General features: G+C 32.8%; 1 pseudogene; it reads left to right on the forward strand.

Moving 5' to 3' along the window:
- The first annotated feature begins 22,844 nt into the window (after positions 1-22,844).
- On the forward strand, positions 22,845-24,520 carry LOC143593952 (CASP-like protein 1E2 pseudogene; annotated as a pseudogene).
- Positions 24,521-26,872: the final 2,352 nt, after the last annotated feature.

The following is a 26,872-nucleotide window of genomic DNA, read 5'->3' on the forward strand; positions in this document are numbered from 1 at the left end:
GGCGAAGTTGTTATAACTTCGCCTATGGCGAAGTTATTCTAACTTCGCCTATGGCAGAAGTTGTTACCACTTCGCCTATGGCGAAGTTGTTATAACTTCGCCTATGGCGAAATTGTTCTAACTTCGTCCTTTGTTTCCGCTGATCAGAATTGCATAGCGACGGTCACAAAATGCACCAACACAAACTGTTTCTTTTAAATTATTACCATAAGTATTTAAATTTTAATTTTGGTCACTTTCCTGGTTTTGGGAATTTTGATGTTATCTATTCCGCTGTTTACTACTCTGAAACGATTTTAATGAGATGAAGATTTCAAATAAAACGAATATTTTATTTACATTTGATTTTTGCACACTTGCACCCGTGTTTGGGATTTTTAATACTTAAACTTTTCCGCTGTTATTTACTATGAACTGGTTTTAAATAAAATGAATTATTTGGTTTTAAATTTTTGTGAATTTGTGGAGGTGATTACCAACTGTAGGATTCCCAGGATTCGGGGTCTTACAAGTTGGTATCAGAGCCATGGTTCGAGGGATCCGAGCATTCCCGAATGCTTGGACTCGAACTGTAAAAGAAAAGACTAGAAATGCCAACCGCGAGTAGCTGCACATCAAGAGGTAATTTTAATTGTTTAGTTATTCTTATAAGTTTTAGAATTTCATTATGATTATAATTGATTACGTGTTAGATGGTATGCTAATATGGCTAGGGGCAGGGGGTGCTTAGCATGGGCGGGTAAAGTAAACAATTAATAACACCTGATCAACGTTATTAGCAGTTTACCGTTACCTACCATGTTCTAAACACTACCTGTGCTTGACTGTGTTAGGGTTCTGTCTTTGTAGGGATAGGATATGGATAATGCTCGTGTCATTAGCGTTAAAGTTCCTCTTGTTCCTTAAATTCTCCCGTTCGTTTCCCATCCTCTCGAACGCTTTGCGCGTAATGGTTTAGCTGAGGCGTAGCATACTATCACTCTAGGTTTCCTTACTACTTGTTGAGCTTTAAGCTTCGTTTCTGTTTGACTCTGATACCAATCTGTAACTTGGCTCTGATACCAATCTGTAACTTCGCTTCGTTTCCTTACTACTTGTTGATCTAACTAGAACATTACGTCTAGTGTCCTATCTTATAACTTGGCTCTGATACCAATCTGTAACACTCTGGCTTAAGCGGGTATACCCGAGTGTGACCTACAGATTTTTAAAAACACATGTAACACTATTATGTGACAATATTATCAGTAATTTATTCAAACTTCAAGTAAACAAGTTCAAAACAAGGAAATAACATTTAATAAAAGTAAAATTCAACCACTTATCCAATTATTTTGATAACCTAAATCTAGTATCTTCATCAATCTTCAACCTCTAATAATCGTACATGTAGCATGCATATAAAATAAAGTCAACTAACAAGTAGTTGGTGAGAATCGCACAAGTTTGATATATACGTAAAGATAATCATACAATTCTATGAACAAGTGCAAATCTCAAGTATGGTCCTTTCCAATTGGTAATAACCAGCGTACTCAGATAATCGCATGCAAGGTCCTTTCCAATTGGTAACAACCAACCTACTCGTATGGGGGGTCCCTTTTCCACTCATAGCACGATGGTCCTTAGTGCAAAGGGGGGGGGGGACGTATGATCATACTTATCGAAGCCAGCACTTGAAATTGAAATAGAAGCAAGTAAACAAGTAAACACACAAGTCCATGATACGAATTGTAGTTTGAAAATGAATAACCAAGGAAATGCTTTGAATAGGATATACATGCTACCCCAAAAATGTAATAGCGTTTAAAAAGGGGGTGTTAGAAACTCACATTTGAAATTGATGATAAACGGGAAACGAAATTTGAAAGTGCGTCAAAGGAACCGAAACGAACGATTCTCACGAACTATAATTAAAAACAAAACAAAATCTAACTAACGGGATAAACAAATTGAATAATTTGTTTAAAGGGATTTTGTATTATTTTAATGTATTTTATAGCATTTTGTAATATAATATTATTTTTAAGTTTAACGGAATTTTAACGTTTTAAATTAATTAACTATTATCTTAACTGATAATTTATTATCTTAAAGTTATTTGGTTAATAACTCAACATTAATACGAGAATTATGCTATTTACTAATCATGAATTTTATTATCTAAGGGATATCTAATTTATCGGGTTAATATTTATCTTGAAACGGTTATGTTATAAAGTTAACGAAACGAATAATTAATATAGTTTTACAAATTTAACCAATGTGAAAAAGTTGGTTTTTGGTTGAAAATGATAAAATGTAAGTTATAAATAATTTTATTTAGCTTAAAATAATTTTATTTGATTTAAACTGATTTTTAATAATTTATTTGGTTTAATATATAAAAAGGAAACTGGTTTTTTTTATATAAAGAACAAACGTGCTGACCCGGGTTCGAACCTGGGTCTTGTAACTAACACCCTTATGACTTAACCATCTAGCTTAACAAGTTGATTTATCACAGAAACAAAAGTATATATGCAATCATACAAGTTCATCTTCTTCAACATAAACCCTAGTTCTAATTCATCAAATTCATTTCATGTTTGCTCAAGTAAGTTTAGGGGCTTTGATTATCAGTTAAAAACTATTCATATGCATATAATAATTACCCGTAATGGAAACGGGATGATGGTGAACCATGATTCCCTGAAAATGCACTTTGACGAATAATTTCGGGGTTCTAGAAAGTTTGTTAGATTAAATTGTTGTTCTTAGCGAGTTTAGATGTTGGTTTAGGTTCTATTTATACTAACAATTGGAGCGTATATGGATTAATTGATCATTATTGAGCTGTGATTATAATCCGGCCCTTACCCAGATAAATTAGCGGATTCTAGGCCATTATAATTTAATATAATTGTTGCTTAATGTTTTTGGTTGAAGTCTAAGGTCAATACAAGCAATTAATTTATTAATAAACGAGATTTAAAGGGTGTTTGGGGCTTGTCGGCGGCGTTTTCTAGCCACCGGAGATACCCGTCGGAAAAGCGAAGGGGGGGGGGGGGTTATGGGGTTGGGTTATAATTATTTAATATTATGTTTTAAATTGAATTTACGCATAAGGTGTAACACCCCGAAACCCGGGAGTCAAACAGTTGGTCATAATATCCAAAATTTTCGAAAAAATAAAAGCCAAACAATTTCAATTTATTAAAAACTAGTCTAGAGTGACATGCAACGGAAAAATAAACAAGTACCAAATCCCAAAACCGGGTAATAATTTAGGGGTGCAAACGAGCCGAGCCCGAGCTCGACTCGTGAGTAGATTTTCAAGCTCGAGCTCGGCTCGTTTACTATATATTAATTATTTTTAATATAATTATAACTATTTTTATATATTTTTTTCTATTATAACTTTATGTATAAGGTAATATATATAATTTAGTTATATTTATTTATTTTTTCATAACATTATATGTATTAATTAAAAACTATTAAACATATATTTTAAAAACATATATAAATGACAGGCTCGTTTAGGCTCGCGAGCCGGCTCGAGCTTTATAAGTGAAGCTCGGGCTTGAGCTCGTTTAATAAACGAGCTTATTTTTAGGCTTGAGCTCGGGCTCGGGCTCGATTAAGTTTGGCTTGACCGAGCTTTTTAACGAGCCGATCTCGAGTAGCTCGCTAGTAACTCGGCTCATTTGCACCCTTAGGTAATATGCCTAAAAATAAAAGTTTAAATATGTGTAATAATAAATGAAAAGAAAACAGTTGCATTATTAATTCTCCGACTAGATATGCTTTCAACCGTCCAAGTAGTCTCGAACACGTCCAAGCGGTGGTTCCCAATTTCTCACCCTGAAAATCAATCTAACATGCACACAAAGTTAGCTAAAGCTGAGCGAGTTCATGTTTTTGTAAGTGACATCCATAAATCAATTTAAATTAATAAATATAAAATTTTTGGAGAAAATCATAAGTAAATAAATAAATGCTATTTCCTTGGCCAAACACGCAACACGGGCCTCCTCACCCCGAATCTTCCTCGAGTAATATATTTGACCCGGTCACGGTTTAACAAAACAAAAATCACGTAACCCGAGCCTCCTCACCCCGATTCTTCCTCGAGCAATATATCTGGCTCGATCACGGTTTAACAAAACATAATAACGCAACACAAGCCTCCTCACACTGGGTCTTCCTCAAGTAATATGTTTGACTCGGTCACGGTTTAACAAAACATGATTGCGTAAAACGAGCCTCCTCACCCCGAGTCCTCCTCGAGAAATATATTTGACTCGGTCACGATCTCACAAAATGGCGAGCCTCCTCACCCAAGTCACGAGACACGAAGTCAAGGACTCAAGTAATATATTTGACCCGCCATAACATAAACATACAACACGGGCCTCCTCACCCCGGGTCCTCCCCGAGTAATATATGTGACCCGGTCACAGTTTATCAACACATACACATCCATATACACACTTACAAACATCTTAATCGATTAATCAACAAAGCAATATCATCACGTGTAATCCATAAATAATGGATAATCTAGGAATTAATACTAGGCCGAATAATTTCCTTGAGCCTAGACCATAAGTAATATGAAAAACCTTAAGGAATATATGACCTTAACGAGTCTAAGATATCTTAAGGCATATAATATAATTCACACATGGTTTCATAAAATGTAAAAATATGAATAAGACTATGCAATACCATCCAAACAATGTAAACGAGTAAAATAGGGCAACATTTGTAATAGGGTGTGTATGCTAGCCCAAAACGTAAAAAGATTAAAAAGAGGCATCATGAATCTCTGAGTAGCACCGAAAATCAAAAGACTGTCGGGTTACACACAACAATTACTAACTAACCCGAACCAACTCGCTTATTCTACAGGACGTCCTAACATAATTTAATTGACCAGAAAACTCACCCATGATGATATCATTTACATCAGCCCCCGAGGCCTTTAAGTTACCAACACTACCCTCAAATAAAACTGGGGACAAAAGGGTTTACAAACTACACCCGGTTTACGTTAATTGTGTCGAATTCGCACGTTATCACGCCGTTTAAGTAATTACAAATCAAATCAGGCCCGTTTAGATAAAATATGGTATTATTATAGCCAATAAGTCCCCACGACACTACACGAGCTGAACAGGTCGGCAATCCCCTTGTACAACACAAGAATTACTGTTTAAGCGAGAATTCGCGTTCTACTAAACGGTTTGAGAAATTACCAACCAACTCAGTCCCGTATAGGGATGGCAACGGGGCGGTTTCGGGGCGGGGAATGCCAATCCCATACCCGCCCCGGTTTATAAAACCCATTACCAAAACCGTTTAAAAACCCGCGGGGACTAAACGGGGAATCCCCATCGGGGATTCGGGGAAAACCGCGGGTATTCGGGGAACCCGTCTAGCATAAATGGTTTTTAAACGGGCTAAATTCCCCGTGGGGATCCCCATTTAACCGTCGGGTTCACCGTTTAAAACCCGATTGTAAGAAAATGATACAAAATTACAATACAATATTAATACACAAAAAGTTCAATATCCAAACACATTACACATACAAAAGACATTATTAATACATAAAAATGTTTATTTCTCTCATCACAACGGAAATTAACTTCATGATTGATCCTTCTTACACGTCCATACCGCACCCATTCAACCATTCAAACACTTGTCACGCCGGATTGCTATGATAATCAAACATTAACATATTAATTGGAAACTATATAAGAATCAATGTTAAACCATATTAAAATGTAAACGATAAACCATATATATATGTATTACCTCAATACCATCGTCACAATCATATTCAATAGTTTGGCAATATGCCTCGGAGGTTGTTCTAGGGTTAGGGTAAATGGCCAAATGGGAAAGTAGGAAACTGGTTTTAAACGGGTATACGGGAAAATGGGTTAGGCAGCCTTATTGGGAAAATAAATAATAAATAATATATTATATATAAATATAAAAATTATATTTAATTAAACGGGTTTTAAACGGGTATACGGGGCGGGTATACGGGGCGGGTACAGGCTATACCATACCCGCCCCGAACCCGATTAACTTAAACGGGGAAACCCCGAACCCGGACCCGTCCCCGATTAAGTGTCCCCGAACCCGCCCCGTTCGGGGCGGGTTTCGGTTTTCCCCATCGGGTTTGGTTTTTTTTGCCATCCCTAGTCCCGTATAGATAAAATATCAAATTATTAAGGAAAATAAGTCCACACGACACTACACGAGCTGAACGGGTCGGCAATCCCCTTGTACAACGTACGAATTACCGTTTAAGCGAGAATTCGCATTCTACCGAACCGTTTGAGCAATCACCAACCAATTCAGCCCTGTTTTATTAAAAAATAATGTTTCAAAAGCCCTTTCATCATATTAGCAATATACAAACTGATTTGGTTATTAATCCCCTCAAACAACACGCGAAATACAACAATTAGCAATTTAAACGACCGAAATCCTAGTTTCCGAACTATTAACGATTGACCCATCAAATAAAATCCATTGGTCAAGATATTTTAGTATGAAGTAATTGGAATACCTAGGGAGCCATTGGAACAAAATCCTTGGTCAAAACAGCCCCCAAAATAAGTTAATTGGGCAGCCATCAATTTTAACCAAAACCGAAAGAATCGATCAATAACGAGTCTAATATGCAGATTTTAGCATGCCAAGATGTATTTTTTTTACATAGGAAAATCATAAAAATAAATTATGAAATTTTTACCAGAGTTTCATAAATGTCTTAGGTTTCGAAAAATATTTTTGTTATATTTTTACAGTGTACACAAAAATCATAAAAATTCATCCAACACAGAAAAGTATGTGTAGTTATTTCAGTGCGCAACAATTATTTGTTTAAAAATTAATACCAAACCAAATTAAACTATTATAATTGGGTTGGAATCCTAATTCAAAATGTGAAGTTTTCCAGAAGTGGAATCAACCAATTTGGACGTGTCATAAAATAGTTATGATGTCGGGATGACCGACCAGAATTTCACTCCCCACATCAGCTTTGACACATGCATTTATAAAATCATAAAAACCATTCAAATCTCATCCAAAAATTACAAATTATACCTTTCCGGAAGCTAGACTCAAAGTAGAACATCATGGAAACAAGAATCAATCAAAGACAATCAATTACCATCAATTTACAGACCAAACAATAAATGAGTACGAATCTGTCAACAAACTGTTATCATCAAAATTCAAACCCTAACATATTTATGACACCTCTAGAATTCAATAAATCGTTTAATGATGAAAAAGACATTCCTTGATGGAATAGGCTGAAAGGTGAAGAAAAAACGTGATGGGGGCTGCTCTTCTCTGGTCCGATCGCTAAAGGGAAGAAGGCGGCCAAAATTATAATAAGTTTAAGCAATTTACCATTCAGGTCCCTCCACATAATAAAATAGATAACTTGTTTCAAACTCTTAATAAATGGCATTTTAGGAAGTACCATGATGCCCCTCAACATGGAAGATCAATTCCCGTCTAACATACAAACTCCCATGGACGCTTAAGCTGATTAATGAAATTTCCGGGCATTACACAAACACATTTCAATTTTCACCCTCAACCTTTAATTATTAACATTTTATTACTTCTTGTTTTCATTAATCTTGTGTTACTTCTCATTTTTCACAACTTACCTTCTATCTTATAAGTCTTTATTATTGCAATTTCCACAATTAAACTAAATCTTCCATTAATTAATTTAAATTTTCATTATTAAATTAAATTTTCCTTCTTGATTGAATTTTCATGGTGATCCATGTATAACTCATCGCTCATTTTATTTATTGACATTTTCACTATTCTTGTTGAAAACATACGGTGGTTCATGGGTATCTCAAGGATCCGTTTTAATTTTTATTAAATTTTGTTATTTAGTTGAAATTACACGGTGGTTCGTGGATATTTCAACTCCCTACTTCGATTTTTGTTACATCTTGAGAATTTTTAATGTTTCAGTGATAACTTCGTTAGCTGTTAGAATAGTCATTGTGATCCATGCATTTCTAACCCCATGTTTCTCTTATTTTATTATATTATTTCACATCTCATTTCTTTATCACTATTAATTTAATATTTATTATTTACTTAAATTTTCATGATAAATCATGGATAATTCAATTTACTTATTTCATATTATTTATAACGATTTTGTGGAAATATGAACATTCCTCATAATTCGTGGATACTGTAACATCCGGAAATTTTCGTTAATTCGCTTATGTGTTTCTATGAGTTTGCTATGTTAACCGGGATGGAATTTCTCCAAGTCGAGGGGCTCCTAGTACTTATTAAAAACCCATTTAATTATATTTCGATTTAAGTTATCACATTTCACAAGATGGAGGCCCAAAGTATAACATTTATAATATTATAACCTAGCATTCCCTCTCCCTTTCTTTCTTCCGATCGTTCTAGCAAGAGGCAGCCATATCACAATCAATTTTCTTTTTTCCAGCCATTCCTAAGGGCCAAAACACTAATTCAAGGTTAGTATTACATTAATGATTGTGTTTTTCACCATTAAACCTTTTATTGAACCCCAGAGTTGTCAAAATCATGTTAGGGTTTGAGTTTTGATTAAAACAGTTTCTGACAGATTCGTACTTGTTTATTGTTTGGTCTGTAACTTGATGATAATTGATTGTTTTTGATTGATTCTTGATGCCATAATGTTCTACTTTGAGGCTAGTTTCCATAAAGGTATAATATGTAATATTTGGACGAGATTTGAATGGTTTTTATGATTTTATAAGATCGTGTGTCAAAGCTGATGCGAGGTGACGGATTCTGGTCTATCTTTCGGATATCATAACTCATTTTTGACAATTCCAAATTGGTTGGTTCCACTTCTGGAACTTCATATTTTGAGTTAAGTTTACAACCCAATTGTAATCTTTTTAATTTGGTTTGGTAATGATTTTTAAACAAATAAAATACTTTTGTTGCGTGCAGAAATAGCTGCACATGCCTTTCTGTGTTGGAGGAATTTTTATGATTTTTTTGTGCACTAGAAAAATATAACAAAAATATTTTTATAAATCTAAGACATTTATTCAACTCTAGTAAAATTTCATAATTTATTTCTATGATTTTCCTATGTAATAAAATGCATCTTCGCATGCTAAAATCTGCATGTTATACTCGTTATTGATCGATACGTTCGTTTTAGGCTTAACCGGTGGCTGTCCAATTGTGTTCTTGTCGGGGCTGTTTGAAGTGAGGTTTTGCTCCGTCATCTTCCTGGGTATGTCATATGTGTTATACTTTATTATCGTGGGCTATGGAGCTCGTTTGATTGATCAATTGTCGATAGATTGAAAAACTAGGATTTCGTTTGTCTAGTTTGTTGATTGTTGCGTTTAGCGCGTTGTTTGAGGGAATTGACAACCAATTCAGATTGTGTAGCCTTGGTATGTTATACAGGCTATGGAAAGCTTAATTTTTATGTTAATGGGGCTGAATTGGTTGTCGGTTACTCAAACGGGTCGATACTACGCAAATTCGCGTTTATTGGTAGTTTGTGCGTCGTGCTTGCAAATTACCAACCCATCCAAATTGTGTAGTGTCGTGTGGAATTTTTGGTTGTGATATTGTTTAATTTGGTCCACATGGGTCTGAGTTGATTGCTCGGTGCGTAAACAACTCTTGAACACGCATATTCGTTCAACTAGCAACCCCCGAGGGTATTATGGGAATCCTTTGCCACCGAGATTAGCTAAGGGAGGTTTTGGTAAATACAAGGCCCCGGGGGGGGGGATGTTGTAATTGAACTTGTTAAGGTAGAGGTTTTAGGTAAATCAAACCATGCTAGAACGCCTCGTAGGATAAACGAGTCGGTTCGGTTCCGTTAGTAATCTTTGTGTGTAATCCGGCAGGCGTTTGAGTCGTAGGAATACTTAGGGACTTTCTAGCTCGTTGTGATTGTGTGCCCCGTATTAGGTGAGTTAATGATGACCCTTTTTAACTCTTTTTACATTTTGGGCTGACATACACACCTTATTATAAGCATTACTCGATTTTACTCGTTTAAAACTAATTGGATGGCGTTGCATAGCCTTATTAATATTTGTGCATTTATGAAATTAGGTGTGAAATATATTTTATGCCTTAGTATATTTTAGACATGCCGTGGGTCTTAAATTCCTTAAGGTGATATATATACATTACTTATGGTCTAGGTTCGAGAATCTTATTAGGCCTAGTATCAATTGAATACGAGTAGACTTACTTATATTGGTTTACGGGAACGAATTATACATCTTACCTTGTAGCCTATGAATGTTGATATTATTTAGTTCCTTGTGACTAAGAATTATGTGAGTAGGCTTATTAATGTGTGTGTGCATGGTGATTACGGCCGGGTGAAATATATTACTCGGGTTTTCAAATCCCGTGGTGGAGAGACCCGTGTGGTGTGATCATCATTAAGGCGGGTCAAATATATTACTCGGGTAGGTTTTAAAATCCCGTGGTGGAGAGGCCCGTCGTATGTTAAACCGTGATAGGGTCAAATATATTACTTAGGTTATACCCATGGTGGAGAGGCTCGTATCACGTGTTTGGATGTGTAAGCCGTGACCGAGTCAAATATATTACTCGGGGTATGACTCGTGGTGGAGAGGCTCGTGTCACGTGCTTATGTCTTGTAACAACTCGGGTTTTTCACATACGACCTTATACTTATTACCCGACCCGTTTTATGCTCGGTGTAAATTTATCACTAAAAAGTTTCGCGTTTATCAAGAAAATATTATACGATTTATATTTGGTTTATTATATTTATTTAATATATATTTAACTTTAGAAAATGTGTGTTTAGCCCAAACATAAACTTTAACCCCTTATTGTTTCCATCTCCAATCTCTAGGGACTAAATGGCAATTTATGTATAATATTTTATAATCCATTTACCCAACCCGTTAACCCGTATCCATATACCCAAATCCGTGACCCGTTTAAATTATTTGAGCCACAATTATCATTCTAAATTATAAATTGGATTGTGTTTGTGATCTTTCGTATCATTATCGGCCTAAACCAACCCTTTAATTAAGAAACAAGATCCAAACTAATACGTATTAATTCGTTTGTTAAACCGTCCTAACCTAGGATTTGATTATATAACTTAGGATTAATCATAAATCAATTACTCTCATCTGCACCTCCTTCATGATCCAGCGACCTAAACCTCTAAACTTAATTACATTTAAATTGGCCGTAAACCTCCATTCGAGCCCTGTTTCTAGCCGTCAAGATGGGGTAGCCATTCTCTCTATTCCCGTCATCGTTTGAGGTAATTAACACGTGCTTGGTACTCGTCCAACATCACTAAACATTAACCCTAACTTTAATTCGATAAACAATGAACGAATTGATCGATTGTGTATTCTAGGGTTTATATTCAAAACTGTCTTGATCTGTTTCTGTATATAACAACTATTTACAAACATAACTCAACTGACACACCAGCACAGTTGGCTGGTGTGTGTGTGTTAGAACTCTGGCCGGCTTCCCACCCGAGTTCGAGTCCCGGCTAGCCCACTTTTTTTGATAATTTTCTTATTTCATTGTTTAATAAGTTTAAATGGTTTATATTATATAATAATTAATATTAAATGCTAAATAAATAATATTTTATTTAACCGACACCACAAAGTTGAACGTTTCTTGCCAATTAATCTCATTGTGAGTTTTTGTATATATATACATGTATATGTATACAAATACACACACACACACACACACACATATATATATATATGTATAGGGAGAGGATCAAGAGAAAACTCATCTTTAGAGAGAAAACTAAAAAACTCCTAAAGAATTATTTTTAATTAAAAATAAAAAAATATTTTCAAAATTCTGTTTTAGCCATTATTCTTATATTTTCTTATATTTCACTCGAAAAATATATAAAAAAACCCGCTGTAATACACATATGTATTACTGTGCGATACCGTTGTATTACACATGTGTATTACTATGTATTTTTGAGTTTAATAGTGTTTTATTGCATATATTCAATATTTGTGTATTGTATATGTGTAGTAGTGTTGTATTATATGGAAAAAAAATAATAATAAAATAAAAGTCGATGTGGTACACATGTGCATTAATGTTGTATTACACATACGTACTAATGTGTATTCGATGTGTGTATTAGTCTTATATTGCATATATACAATAGTGTGTATCAAATATGTGCAATAGTGTTGTATTCTATGCAATACAAACACTTTTGCATATATGCAATGCACACTATTACACATGTGTACTATACCGACAAGGTTACCGACAAGTTTTTTTTTTTTTTTTGAACCAATAACAACATATAAGAATAATGGGAAAAAAAGAAACTTCAAAAAAAAAAAATTTTAAAAAGTTAAAAATAGTTTTTTAGAAGTTTTTAGGAGTTTTTAAGTTTTTTCTTTAAGAGGAGTTTTCACTAGAACCCATCCCTACATATATATATATATATATATATATATATATATATATATGGGGAGATTTCAAATGAGAACCCCTTTGAGTTTTAAGAACTCGAAAGAACTCAGTGTAATGATTTTTTTTTCGAATTTTTTTACACATGCGTAATATATGTAGGTTACATACACGTAAAAAAATTACAGAATTTTTTACGCACCGAGTCGACATTTTACACATGTGTAATGGATGTAAAAGTTAGTGTAATCAGTTACATATTTATTCTCTCTCCTATTTTGACTTTTTGTCAGATTTAATCTCAACCACATATTTCAATTCATTTAATTAAATGTGTGATCTAGAATGAGAATTCTTAAGTTCTTACAACTCAACATGGTTCTCAAAATATCCTTCTCCTATATATATATATATATATATATATATATATATATATATATATATATATATATATCTTATTAATAATAAACCAATGTTATTTTATTAAAGTTCGACACCAATATTGAAGTTTTTGTCGTTAAACGTCTTTATAAATTTATTCATATTTATGTATTAAATATATATATATATTGGTTTTAAACAAAATCATAATAAACGTATTTAACATGTTAAAATGTGTTAATTATATTTTTTTTACCATTGGGTTTCTTTAAAGATTTTAAGATATAAATTTTACGATAATTATATATTTAAACGGTTATTATAATAGGTCTCAACTTATATTTATTCAAACTAATTATTTGTAAGTTCGATTATGCGTTAAACAATGATTTTTATAATTTAACGATAACAATAATCCGTATGGATCAATCGTTCAATCCATAACTAATCCACATCGAAATACTTAATTCGTTATACGTATTATATCATCTGTAATTCATTCATAATATTATTTAATTAGGATTCTTATTGGTAATTCTCGAAGATCGTGATTATCGCTTTCTTGTCATAATCATTCCCGTTTGGCTTATTCGATCAGGTGAGTTTTATCATTCCCCTATTTTACTCAATTTTCACAAACGTTTTGGGGGACATATGCGTATATCATACTATACATACATATCTATATATACATATATATCAAAAATAGCAAACGTGTAATTGTGTGTGATTAATCAAATCTACTTGTTATGTGCTTACTTGTTTATGTGCGCATTCGTGTTCAGAGAGGTCCCGCATATCCCCATGTATTGGGTTCTCATTCTATTGACCATCGCCCGATTCGCTTGGCAACTGTCTTATTCTTATTTGCTCATGGTTGATTTACCGGCGCCCGATTCGTTTGGCAATGGTTTAGTCGACAACTTATTTGCTTATGGTTTGATTTCATTACCGCATTTATTACGTTTTGCTTATTCATCATATTATCATTATTTTGGTGTCAAAACTTGGTGGTAAACTCACTCAATATGTTTGTTGACAAAACTCCATTTTCTACGCATATGCAGGTTGCTTGAGTTGAAGGATGGACACTTAGAAAGACCTTAGGGTTATAATGAAGACAAACATGGATTTAAACTTGTTATATTTATTTATTTGAATTGTTTTGTTGTATTTGATTATTTTGTGTACATTTGAAATAAAATAATTAATAGATATTGTCACATTTATATTATGATAGTATCTTCGAGCTGTGAGCAATCGGATCACGCCTCGGCATTTCCGCCTTAGGTTGGGGTGTGACAGATTGGTATCAGAGCCGAAGGTTATAAGATAGGTCGTTAGAAATGATCCTAGACATATGTTACGAACCCTATACGTGCTTATCTAAACTGCCTTATGTGCTATTTAATAAATTGTTTACAACTTGCTTAGATTAATTATTTAAATAGTATTTACCTTGTTTATTTGCTCCACACACACACAAATTCCGAGGTTATGCCTCAACTTTCAAAATATTTTTAAATCCTCTTAATTTTTGGTAGATTATATTTTATTGTGGGAAATTCCTTAAGAATTCCCGTGTTTTGCTCTCACCTTGAAGCGTGGGGGTATGACAAATCTCGTACAACCATAACTTCAAGTGGCACCCGTAATCGGCTAAACGGTTACGTGGTAAACATAACCGGCTAAACAGTTATACTTCAAAATTGTGGTTTTAAATTATTTTAAATGCTTAGTTGGGTGAAAAATCCATGGAAATCCATGAGCACTCCAACAATCTATTTCTTAAACCATTTTCAATTTGATTTTTGGGTTGGAACGTATCGTCCGGGGTGGTTCCCGAGATACACCAACTAGTTATATTTGATTCGTTGATTCGATATTTAGTTGAGTCGGTTAAATGCCATGTAACACTCATGGTTCGAACAACTCCATTCATTTGATAATTCGTTAATTAGTTGGGTCAGTTAAACGCCATGTATCGCTCATGGGCTGAACAACTCAATTGTTTATTACACGTTATTTGAATTGGGCCATCAAATTACCATGGAACGCTCATGGAAGGCCGATTCACAAACTTTATGTTGTTTATTTAGTGGGCTATTCAAATTGCCATGGAAAGTTCATGGTATATGCTTAATTATTCTATAATTGGAAAATTTTATAAACATTGTTCGTTTACTTAAATGCTTCAAACTCATACATATTATTTTAATTTTTGACTCGTCCTCGAGTCTTCACTAGTACTAATTCATATACATACATATACATATACATACACATCCCTATAATTTCATATCAACTTATTCCTACAACTCACCTGTCATCTTACACATTTCCATTATTGTTCCTCATAGAATGTCTTTCCTAAGAATCATCGTCGTAATCAACGTCGTTTACCTGTTTCCCGTAATTGCCATTCGACTACTAAAATCATCAAGGAGTGTTACTGTATGCTATTAACCGACCAACCGTCAACCTCGACAAAACTAATATACCCCGAACAAGAAATCTTACACTAACTCATATCCGTTAAAATATTATTTAAATTATACTTTCTTAATTATATCCATATTCTCGAACTATAAATTTCTAAGTACATTTAAATCTTTATCCTCAACTTTAACTACAAATATTTTATCATCTCTTGTTTTCCTCAATATCGTGATGGTTTTCACAACTTATTTTCGACTTTATAAATCTTTATTATTAAAATTCAATTATCGTAAATTTTATTATTATTAAACTAAATTATGTATTCTCTAAATTTAATTTCCATTTTTAAATTAAAAAGTTTCCAATAATTAATTTAACTTTTATTATTAAATTGACCTTTTGATTGAACATTCATCGTAAATATTTCAACTTCCTACTTTGATTTTTGAAAATTTTGAACGTTTTAAATGATAAATTCGTAGTTGTTAGAATAGTCATGGTGGTTCATGCATTTCTAGCCTCGTTTATCTCAATTTATTATATGCTTCACTTTAATTTAGAATTTATTATTTACTCAAATTTCCATTACTGATAACTCAAATACTTATTTCCTAATATTTATAATAATTTTATGAAAAAGGAAAAATCCACGAATTCCCAATTTAATCTAATTTAGTTATCTACCTTAAATTTTATATAATTTGAAAGATTCGATTGGAATAGGACTATCTCGGTGATTCGGGAATATCCGCTTCCCAGTTTAATCTATTAACCATTTAATTCAAATACGTATATTTTCGCATTATCATTAATATTTAAATTATTAATTACTAACTATTATAATAATTTAGAATATCTTAATCGAATTAATCTAAATCTCAAAATCACCAACTTGAAAAGCTATGACCTTATATTAATTTCTCTTTAAACTCATAAGTACTTAAATTAACCAAACTCGGCTCACCAAAATTTTCGTTAACTATGTTTAAACTTATATCCTCGATCTTATGAACTTCATTCCTAAAGAATACGATCGTTAAGGACTCCGCATGCTATTAACTATGTTTAAAATGATTCTTTGTTAACCACGGTAAAAAAGTTTTAAATAAAGCGGTTTAATCCGAACAGCTTTAAATGGAGATTATGTATACGGGTTGAGTTCTACTTTTTAATTGAGAGTTATTTACAACGGTACCTGGTAAGGCCCATCTTTAAGAATCTCTAAAAATTTGAGGTCATAAGAGCATCCACATCCTATCGACTAAAAATTGTGAGTGCGTTTTTATAATGTAGGGAGTAGTTTAGGGTATTGTGAGAGGGGGAGAGAAAATTCAGTGATTTTTCTATACATTTGAAAAGTTTTTGTTCACGTCCTATAATATTTTTTATACTTTTTGAAAGTTTTGTGTACGAAGGAGAGATGAAATGTAATGATAAGGTATTAAAAAATATTATTTAATTGAAAAAAAAAGAGAAATATCATGATTTCTTAGTGTAATTAGAATTTATAGATACGGAAAGGGATGTGAATACTCTAAGGCGAGCAAATAATGAGCCTCTAATATATAAACTAAATAACTTTTACATAAAAAGTCAATAATACGATGATGACTGTGCTAAAATTAAACAAAACAGAAGGATAGTTGTGAAATAATTTAATTTAATTACTAAAAGGAATCATGAAGTTATCATGTATTTGTTTTTTTTTTAAATCTAAAGATCATTTGTTCATTTAAGTACATAAGAAAATAGGAACTATTAGCATGAGGTCTAATAAAAAATAAAAAATGGTGGTCTAATAAAAAAATAAAAAATGGCTTATCAAATGAGTCATTTTAATGATAAATTATCAAATTTAATTGTTTAGATTTAATAGTGGACCTAAAATTTGATCGAGTCTAGACTTATTTTAAACAAATGAAAACTAAATAATTAAAGAAAATAAATAAGTGATGCAAGATTTAAAACACAACTCACTTGTAGAGAGTATTTTGAGCTACCTTGATATTATTAAACCACAAGAGTTTATATATATATATATATATATGGTGGGATAAAGTGAAAACTCATCTTATAGAGAAAATTTAAAAACTCCTAAAAAACTATTTTTAACTTAAATTTTTTTTTTTTTCAAAGTTTCTTTTTTTTTTTTCCAATATTCTTATATGTGTCATTGGTTCCAAAAAAAAAAAACCTTGTTCGGTAATCTCGTCGGTGTAGTGCGCATGTTTAATAGTGTACACTGCATATATGCAAGAGTGTTGTATTGAATAGAATACATTGCATATATGCAAAAGTGTTGTATTGCATAGAATAATTTAAGTAATTAGGTAAATTGGAAATAAATAATTTTCCTTTTGTGTATTGACCGATACTAATCCCATCATTAAAAATCTCTGCCAACGATCCAACCTTTTCGACTACAAATAGACACAACGTTAAGCGTTTTTTTAACGGAGTTCCATTGAGAGAAAAATAGTAGAAATGTTGGACTGTTGGCAAAGATTTTTAAAGATGAGATTATTATCGGCCAATACATAAAAATATAAGATTATTTATTTCCAGTTTTCCAAGTAATTATTATTACTCTAGAGTTTTTAACTAAAGTAATTCTAGAAAAAAAATGAAACAGAGTAATAAAAATTACTCTAGTTCAGTTAATAATAATTATTCTAATTACTACAGTTATTTATACGCTCTCACGTTAAGGCTATATATGAGTCACTCCCCATCATACGTCACGTTAGCACCATCTCAATTTTAAACCCATGTTATACTTTTTTCACCACTGTTCTCTACCATTCCATTTATTATATTATTTAAGAACAAAGAGAAATGAAAACGTCACTAAATAAAAAAAAAGACAAAAAAAACATGATTGTAGGGTTTGGAGAGTGACCCGCATGACCGTTGTCATTTGCACCCTGTCACTAGTGACTAAGGAGGGGCGACAGTTTTCAATGGTGTCATACAAAACATGGTGTACAATGACAGTACAAAATAGTTTGAAGAGAGAGAAATTTTTTTTATATTAAAGTTTGAGTTGAGTTGGTTGTGAATAAAAATGATTAAGAGTTACTTGTATTTGATCTAAAAACTAGATCAAATGCAAGTAACTCTTGATAATCTGAGAATGTGTCTTGTTCAAATTTGGGAAATATTTTGACAATCTGAGAATATTTGGCTATTTTATTACCATTAATTAGGATTTATTTGAGAAAAATAGTTAATCAGCTTGATATATTATTACATTTTGTGGAGAACTCAAGTAATGCACTACAAGATCACACATAAATTTTGGGGTTAATTGGAGGCCCCTAGCTATGATTTCTGGATTCGCGTTTAATCGAGTTTTAACGACCATTTATTGCACAAAAAATGTATTTTAGTAAAGTAGTTTGATTCTGGAAATTTTACAAGGACTTTTGGAAACCATTTTGACCACTCAAAAAAATAATCGGATTTTTTGGATATTTTTTGGTATAAATGGGCGATTTAACAGTTAAAAATAACATTTATAATATATTGTTATAAATAAATAATTAAATAAGTAAATATTTTCAAAAATATTTTTATAAAAATCTGCACTTATTAATTAGTGGGTGTAAAAATTTTTGTAATTTAAGGATAATCAGATAATTAGTTGTGTTAATCTGAAAGTTAAACAAATATAATTCTGATAAAAACCGCCAGCTTTGTGATTAACGAACCTGCTGGGATATCAGAACATTAAGAGTGGTCAAAAGTCGTATTTTTGGATTAATTAAGTAAAACTGATATTTTATGAGAAATTCGTATAATTCGGGTAAATTGTGCGCGTTTTTCTACAAACCAAACTGTATAAAATGGAAACGAACTCTGTAGCGAATTTAGACATCTAAACTCTGAATTTTCTTTATAAATTGGATCATTTTATCAATTGACACGTTTCCTCAAGTTTTTGTGATTTTACCTTTTTTCAAAATGCTTAAACGACCAACTTGGACCAGCACGCAAAATGATGAAATTGAGCCAAGTCTGATTTTGAACATTAGACAATGTACAACGTGACAATCTATGACTACTAACATGTTCTGGGCGTAACAACTATACCCAAACTAGATATACAGCCTGATTCAGTCTGGAGACTAAATTTATATTAAACTATTAAATATATGATACCAATTATAGGAATCGGGTTCTAACGAGTTGTACGAGCTGTATGAAATTTTGCTGATTACATTACTACAAGATGAGTTTTATGACCCCTCTTTTTAAATTGTTTTACAAACATTTGAGGTGAAAAACATGTTTATATAAATCTATATATCTGGAAATGTTTTATGATGTGAATTATCTAAGCGATAACGCATAAAAAGTCCCCATAAACACGGCGATTAACTTCGAGCCGGTGGCTTGTGAATAGTACTATTGGTTTGATAAACCCAAATGAGGCCGGCACGAATGCTGAGACATTTCGTCATTTGCACATGACCGTATTTATAAAAACACGCTATGTAGTGTTAGACATGGCTACTCGGGGCATGTTGTGGGCGGAAAGTGGGCCACAGTGGTAGGCGTGGGTAGTGGAAGCCACGTAGCACAAACAAACAGTCAAGGTTTCACTTGCAGCTTAACATAAGTACATCACAAACATACATACATACATACATGCGTGCGTACATACAAATTATGATTGTTGTTGTTATGCATAACTGATTTCGTTGAAATTTGTGAAACTCACCAATTATTCGTAGTTGACCCGTTTTAACATGCTTTTTAGGTATACCAGAATTGGAATAAGATGCTATGTGCTCTATGATCAAGTGGTGTTCAATATTGTTGTAGATAGATGCAAATATGCTAGAAAGGAATAAAGCGGCTTAATGAACCGGTTTATGTTATGTATCGCTTAGTTTGTAAACCGAGTTAGAATGATATGGTATAACGTAAATTATTTATTAATGTTTCTTTATAAACAATGTGATTGATACCAGAGGTGTCTGTTACATCCTCATTTTACGCTTCCACAATTGCTAGTCGAGGTGTGACAGATTTTTACCCATAACAATACGTTCATTTTATTAAACAAGAAACTACATGTAGATATAAAAAATTAAAACTTGAATAAAAGCTATAATATCACTAACCTAAAACTATTAGCGCGGCTGGAGCAGGGCGGAATGTTACCCGGGTTTAAAACTTTTTTTTATATATAACTAGTATTTTGTACCTCCCGCATTGCGGGGGACGTCATATGTTAACCCAAAAAACATCGATTCATAACAAACTATGCACACTTTAAGCCACTAACAACAATTTAACCAATTTGTAAACTTTGATCTGTTTGCAGGCTTGAACTGAAAATTACAGAATCCAAACTCCAGTGACTTGCTAACACAACTAAACCAACAAAATACACTATCACAACGAAAAATGAATTTACATGAACATAACCAAAAGTGCTAAGATTTCCATTTCAAATCATCTTGGCTCTCCAGCTGATCTACAAATAGAAGGCAGAAGTAAACGTAAGAGTATAAAAGTTATCAACTCATCTGGAATGTTGTATTATAAATATGTTTATATAGATACATGAAAATTTTGAGTACAATAAAACATATGAATTAGTTATTTAAACTTAGTTCCTCATGGTGCCCTTCTTATAGACTTTTTTAATTTTATTTCTATGTGGACTGCAACTGCTTATAAACAATCATTTTGAAAAGATGACATCATCCGACCTTACGCAAAGTCACTCTTCTTAGCCTTCTTCTCCTTATCTTCAGTAAGGGTAAGAACCTCGTCTTTCTTGTTTTTCATTCCTAAAATAGTATCAAACAATATTGGTTTAGTAATCATAATTAGTACATTAATAGTAAACAATGAAAATTACATGTAACTTGTTACCTTGTCAAGAATTCTTTTAAGTTTTCTGCTACAGACATTGATGCAATAGAATCAGTTTGACCTCATGACGGGTCAACCACATTATTATACAAAAGAGAGGACAATGGGTAAGGCTCTGTGGTGGTCGTTGACTGGCTCGTTAACGATGGACCACCAAAAAACGAATGCAAGCATCCTCTCAACTCTTTCTTCAAAATAGAAAAAGTCGAGTTCTTAATTCAACCCTACAAAACCTCTTTGCGTTGAACATGATATTTGGTCAAGAAACAACAATAGCTAGTCCCACAAAACAAATTTATATCCAATATATCATAAGCGACTTTAATGATATTATAAGACTCCCATGTTGCATGGTTATATGGTTCACCAACCGGTTCCCACCCGTTTTGCACATAGGCATACCTAATATACATAATAACGGTAACGCGACAGTGAATACTATTATAGAAAGTTTATTAATATATGGAATTATGAAAAGATAATGATACCTCGTTCTTGATGGTGAACCTGAATTTTAGTCCCTGTAAGATGCTTCCTTTGACCTGCAAAAATGCAATATATATTGAGTGGCTGAACCTATATACCAGTGAAAGGACAACTTCAACATTGTTTTTAATTCCCTACCTGAAAAAAAAATATATGATGTATAAGTATGTATGTTTCCTAAAAGCAAAATAGATAAGGAGGATCTAGTTTCTTGAAATGAATTGATAGAAATCTGTTTTTTGTGTTTATTGATGATAATATTGAAAAGGGATTGAAATGAAGAATTACTTGAGATCCATCTGAAATCTGGCCCCATAAAACAAAACACTACTGAACGACCGAATCCACCTTCATCAAGCTTGTTATGATAGCTAAAATTGTTTGTAGCGTAATGCAATTCTTTCAATGAGAAGATCCTCCATGTTGACTATTTCTTCTTGTTCTTTTTCCTGTAAAGTTTAAAAAATGTTAAGGTGTGCACTCATCAACATCAAATTAAAAGACTAACATAAAGGAGTCTACAGAGACACTAATAAACAAAGAGCAACAACCACAGACATTTGTTCGAACAACTGGAATGCAACAAAAGACAACAAACATATGTACCCATCGCAATGTCAGGCGACAGACCCAGTTCCGGCCGTCATCTTCTACAACAAAAAAAAAACCAATCTGGCATTTTAATTAACGAAAATCTACTAAGTCGGAAGAAATATTAACCAAATAGAAGGCGAAACTATGCAGCTCACCGTTAAGTTTTTGATAGCTCCCCTACTCCGGCGATTTATGTAATTCAATCTTCTTATTATTATGAGAAGTAACAGAAGAAGAAAAACTTGTAGAACTGATAAAAGAAGATAAGTGGAAAGCTAAAGACACGTGGTTCACTACAGGAAATTGGATACAGAATACAAACTTTAAAAGCTGAAGGCTGTAAAATGTTACAACAGCTAAAGCATGCTGAACCACTTTAAAAGCCAAACTCCTCGTGATTTTGTAAGTATATAAATTTTCAAAAAAGTACTTATAAATTCATTTATTTGTCTAGATTCCATATCTCCTTTAATAGTTTCATTCATGTTTTGGCTTTAAATTGGTTATTTATATATTTAAATTTAAAATTATTAAAAACTATTCAACTAATGGACCCAACTCCATCAATTCTCTATCCCGCTATAAAGACACAACTATAATATCAATATGAATGGTAATTTTGTTTCCTAGGGACCCAGAGCTCGAATGCTATCATGATCCCTTATATATGGTCACACGGCAATAGCAACTACACACTTTTAAATCTTTTACTCCATACCAAACAGACCGTTAGCTGTAACACAAATATGGAGATGCAACTGAAGGAAGATGTTGTAGAGGTGGTGGCTGGAAAGTCAAGCTTCAACTTCAAGGATTTTTTGGTGAGGTTTATAGCACTGGTACTAACTCTGGTCGCCGCCGTCCTACTTGGAGTTGATAAGGAGACCACCACGGTGTCTGTCACCATTGTTTCGTCCCTACCACCAGTTGATCTCCCGGTCACAGCTAAATGGACCGAAATGTCGGCATTTGTTTACGTAACTGTTTTAGTTTCATTTCCTAATTTTGTTTTTAAAAGTTATTTAAACATGGAGGTTGGAGCATTTTTTGAACTTACTGTATTAGATTTGAATTGAATAATTACAAAGAAATTTTGAATCCATTTGATTCGAATTTTGATATCGAATTTGTGTTTCTCAACTTGAAATTTAAATTAGAACGACGCCTACAAACTTTTTATGTTTTATTTGTATACATAGCTTACAATTATACATATACCAGGGCAGGCCCAAACATTCATTTAAAGTCCACAAAAGATCCAATATCCAATACATTGCTAAATCCGTAAATTCTAATAATCTAAATGCTAAAAACATAAATCTAAAATATCGTCAAATAATACAAAGAAATAGGACGTTGTGAGAATATTGTAATTATTCTGTACAGCGCTACTATCAAAGAAATGATTTTAATTATTTTACATTTTATAAATTAGAGTAACAATTATTACTATACTTTGTGTTGTAGAGTAACTATTACGCCAACAAATTTAAGTAGAGTTCGCTACACTTAATAAGTTGAGTAATTAGTATTACTACATTTTGATGTAGTGTAATTATGTAAATGTCACCATGTTTATTTTTTCTTCAATTCGTATTTTTTAGAATGTAATCTCATTTTTATTAGATCCAATTCTATAATTTTAAAATATTTATGTTTTTGGTTAAACCTGAATCAACTTGAATTTTGAATTAGATGTGAAGTTGATACTAATTTTCATCATGTTTAAACTATTCATTTTGTTCCCAGATCTCAGTTAGTTAATAGTTATGAATGTGATAGTATGTTACATATGAGCTGAGATCTAGCTCTAATTTCATATTGCAGGTATTTTGTAATAGCAAATGCAATTGCGTGTTCATACGGAGCAACATCTTTGATTTTCGTGTTGGTAACCCGTGGCAGAAGTAAGCTTGTGGCATTGATGGTAACTATTTTAGACCTAGTGATGGTTGGGCTATTGTTTTCGGCCATCGGTGCTACCAGTTCCATAGGTTTGATCGGCTACAATGGCAACTCACATGTCCATTGGGACAAGGTGTGTAATGTGTTTAATAAATTCTGCCACCAGGTAGTCATAGCTATATTTATGTCCTTTGCTGGTAGCATAGCTTATCTTCTTCTTATTGTTCTTAGTGCTTTAAAGTTTCATAACAAGTTCTGAGAAGGCACCATGTGACTTGTATTGTGTTGTTCCTTTTAATGGAATTTAATGGTCAATAAATTCATTAACTCTCCTTAACTTGGCAGTACTTTGCTTTGTAATTAGTTTTATGTTGTTTTTACTAAAATTAGTGAGTGTATGAGTTGGTCATTAAAAAATATTAATTTACTATTGATTAAACCATTGTATCATATGTGAAATAATAAAATTCGGCTCAAATCTTTCAGGGATTTACAATCATAGGAGTGAGTTAATGTAAAATAATCGCTTAGCGTACATTAGGTGCTTAAATCACTCTCAGGTTAAAAAAAAACTAAGACGCCCTCAAATCAAATTCCAAAACCTAATACATTCATTGTTAAAACCTAAACCGTTTAAGGTTATAAACTAAAACTAAAAGTCTAGGACGGGTCTTCAGAGTGACGTGTAAGAGCATCCACAACCTGATATACCCTACGATGCTATGAGCGGAAATCATAACAAAGTGAAAGACTAGAAAACATCTCTTCAATCTTTTCATATATTCATTGATAGCATTGGTAACACAAGATATGTGACAGTGTAAGGCCAAAGTACAACATGGATCACTCCACCAACTGGTCAGGAGCATCAAGTATAACAAGTGATCCACTAACCTATTTATAGACACAATTGAAGACTTATGCGGCGCATAACTTATGCGCCGCATTTCTTATACGCCGCATAAGATGCTTTTTATGACATTAACATACAATTTCACAAATATCTCATGCTATCAAGATCTAACCTACACAAGACACAAAGTACTAGATATTCTATGTTCCTACAGACTCCCCCTTGGATAGTACTTGTCTTGTGGCATCTAAGCATATAAACTTTTCAATTTTCAACAAACTCCCCCTTTGATATTGCTTAGATTTAGGTCACAAACTCCTCAATCATCAAGTTAAAAAACTTCTCTTCACTTTAAGCTTTCCCGATATTTTAGAATGATTTCACTTTTAAGTACTCTTTTGTAAAGATTTGACAATCAAAGTATATTCCAATCTACTTGAAACTTTAAGTCTTCTAACTTTCATGAGTCTCACAAAATATTCAAACAATTTGCTATCTCATTCCAAATCCCATTTTCATCCATGATGAATCCACAAATACATCTTCATAACCAACTTTTAAGCAATTTTGTATTTGGTCCACCTATATAAGTATCCAATCACATAGAAGTCAACCATCCACTTCCATGTCTTCTCTCCAAATAACAAGTATTGAATCCTCAAGGTACAAGCAAATATAGCTCATAAGAGACAACAACAGATATGCTCATATTACAACGTGTACGTCTAGTATGCATTGCATAATCTTGTATGAACCAAATGATCTTATAAGCAGGTAAATACTTATACTTTGACATTTCAACGGATAAGTGATACGGAGAGGATACGACATGAAGATGCAACATGTAAAAGTATACCGTATATGTTGTGAAGTTACTTATGTGGCGCATATGTTATGCGCCGTATAACTTATGGGAGCATAAGTTGTATCTTTGAAGGTTTTTGGCATAAAACTCTGGGAAAACAATGTAGAAATGATCTGATTTTTGAGTATGTTGTTCAACACCAATGACATAACAATCCTTGAAGTTTTGGTGAGATTTGAACAGCTACATCGTCTGGAATTATAAAAATGTGTATAAAAAGAACATTTTTGAGCTTTTCTAGGTAGATCACGAGCCACTAGGCTCTGATACCAATTAAAAGTCCAGGACGGGTCTTCAGAGTGACGTTTAAGAGCATCCACAACCTGATCTACCCTACGATGCTATGAGCGGAAATCATAACAAAGTGAAAGACTCAAAAACATCTCTTTAATCTTCTCATATATTCATTGATAGCATTGGTAACACAAGATATGTGACAGTGTAAGGCCAAAGTACAACATGGATCACTCCACCAACTGGTCAAGAGCATCAAGTATAACAAGTGATCGACTAACCTATTTATAGACACAATTGAAGACTTATGCGGCGCATAGCTTATGCTCCGCATATTTTATACACCGCATAAAATGCTTCTTATGACATTAACATACAATTTCACTAATATCTCATGCTATCAAGATCTAACCTACACAAGACACAAAGTACTAGACATTCTATATTCCTACAAAAACGTTTAAGGTTAAAATCTAAAACGTTCAAGGTTAAAACCTAATACTTTCAAGGTTAATATGTGAAACATTCAAGGTTAAAACCTAATGCGTTCAAGATTAAAACCAATTATGCTAAAGTCAAAAATTGATCGATTAAAATATCCATAAAACCAGATTGATGATTAATTGGATAAATTAAGGTTAATTGATCAATTGGCTTCACCAATTTCAATTTCAATTGGTTAATTGAACAAACAAACATGTGAACAATGATTAGAGAGACATCAA

The sequence above is a fragment of the Bidens hawaiensis genome, unplaced genomic scaffold (assembly GCF_021521415.1).
Source record: "Bidens hawaiensis isolate Kalapana, Puna unplaced genomic scaffold, B.hawaiensis_p1.1 tig00001692_1, whole genome shotgun sequence".
Taxonomy (NCBI): Eukaryota; Viridiplantae; Streptophyta; class Magnoliopsida; order Asterales; family Asteraceae; genus Bidens; species Bidens hawaiensis.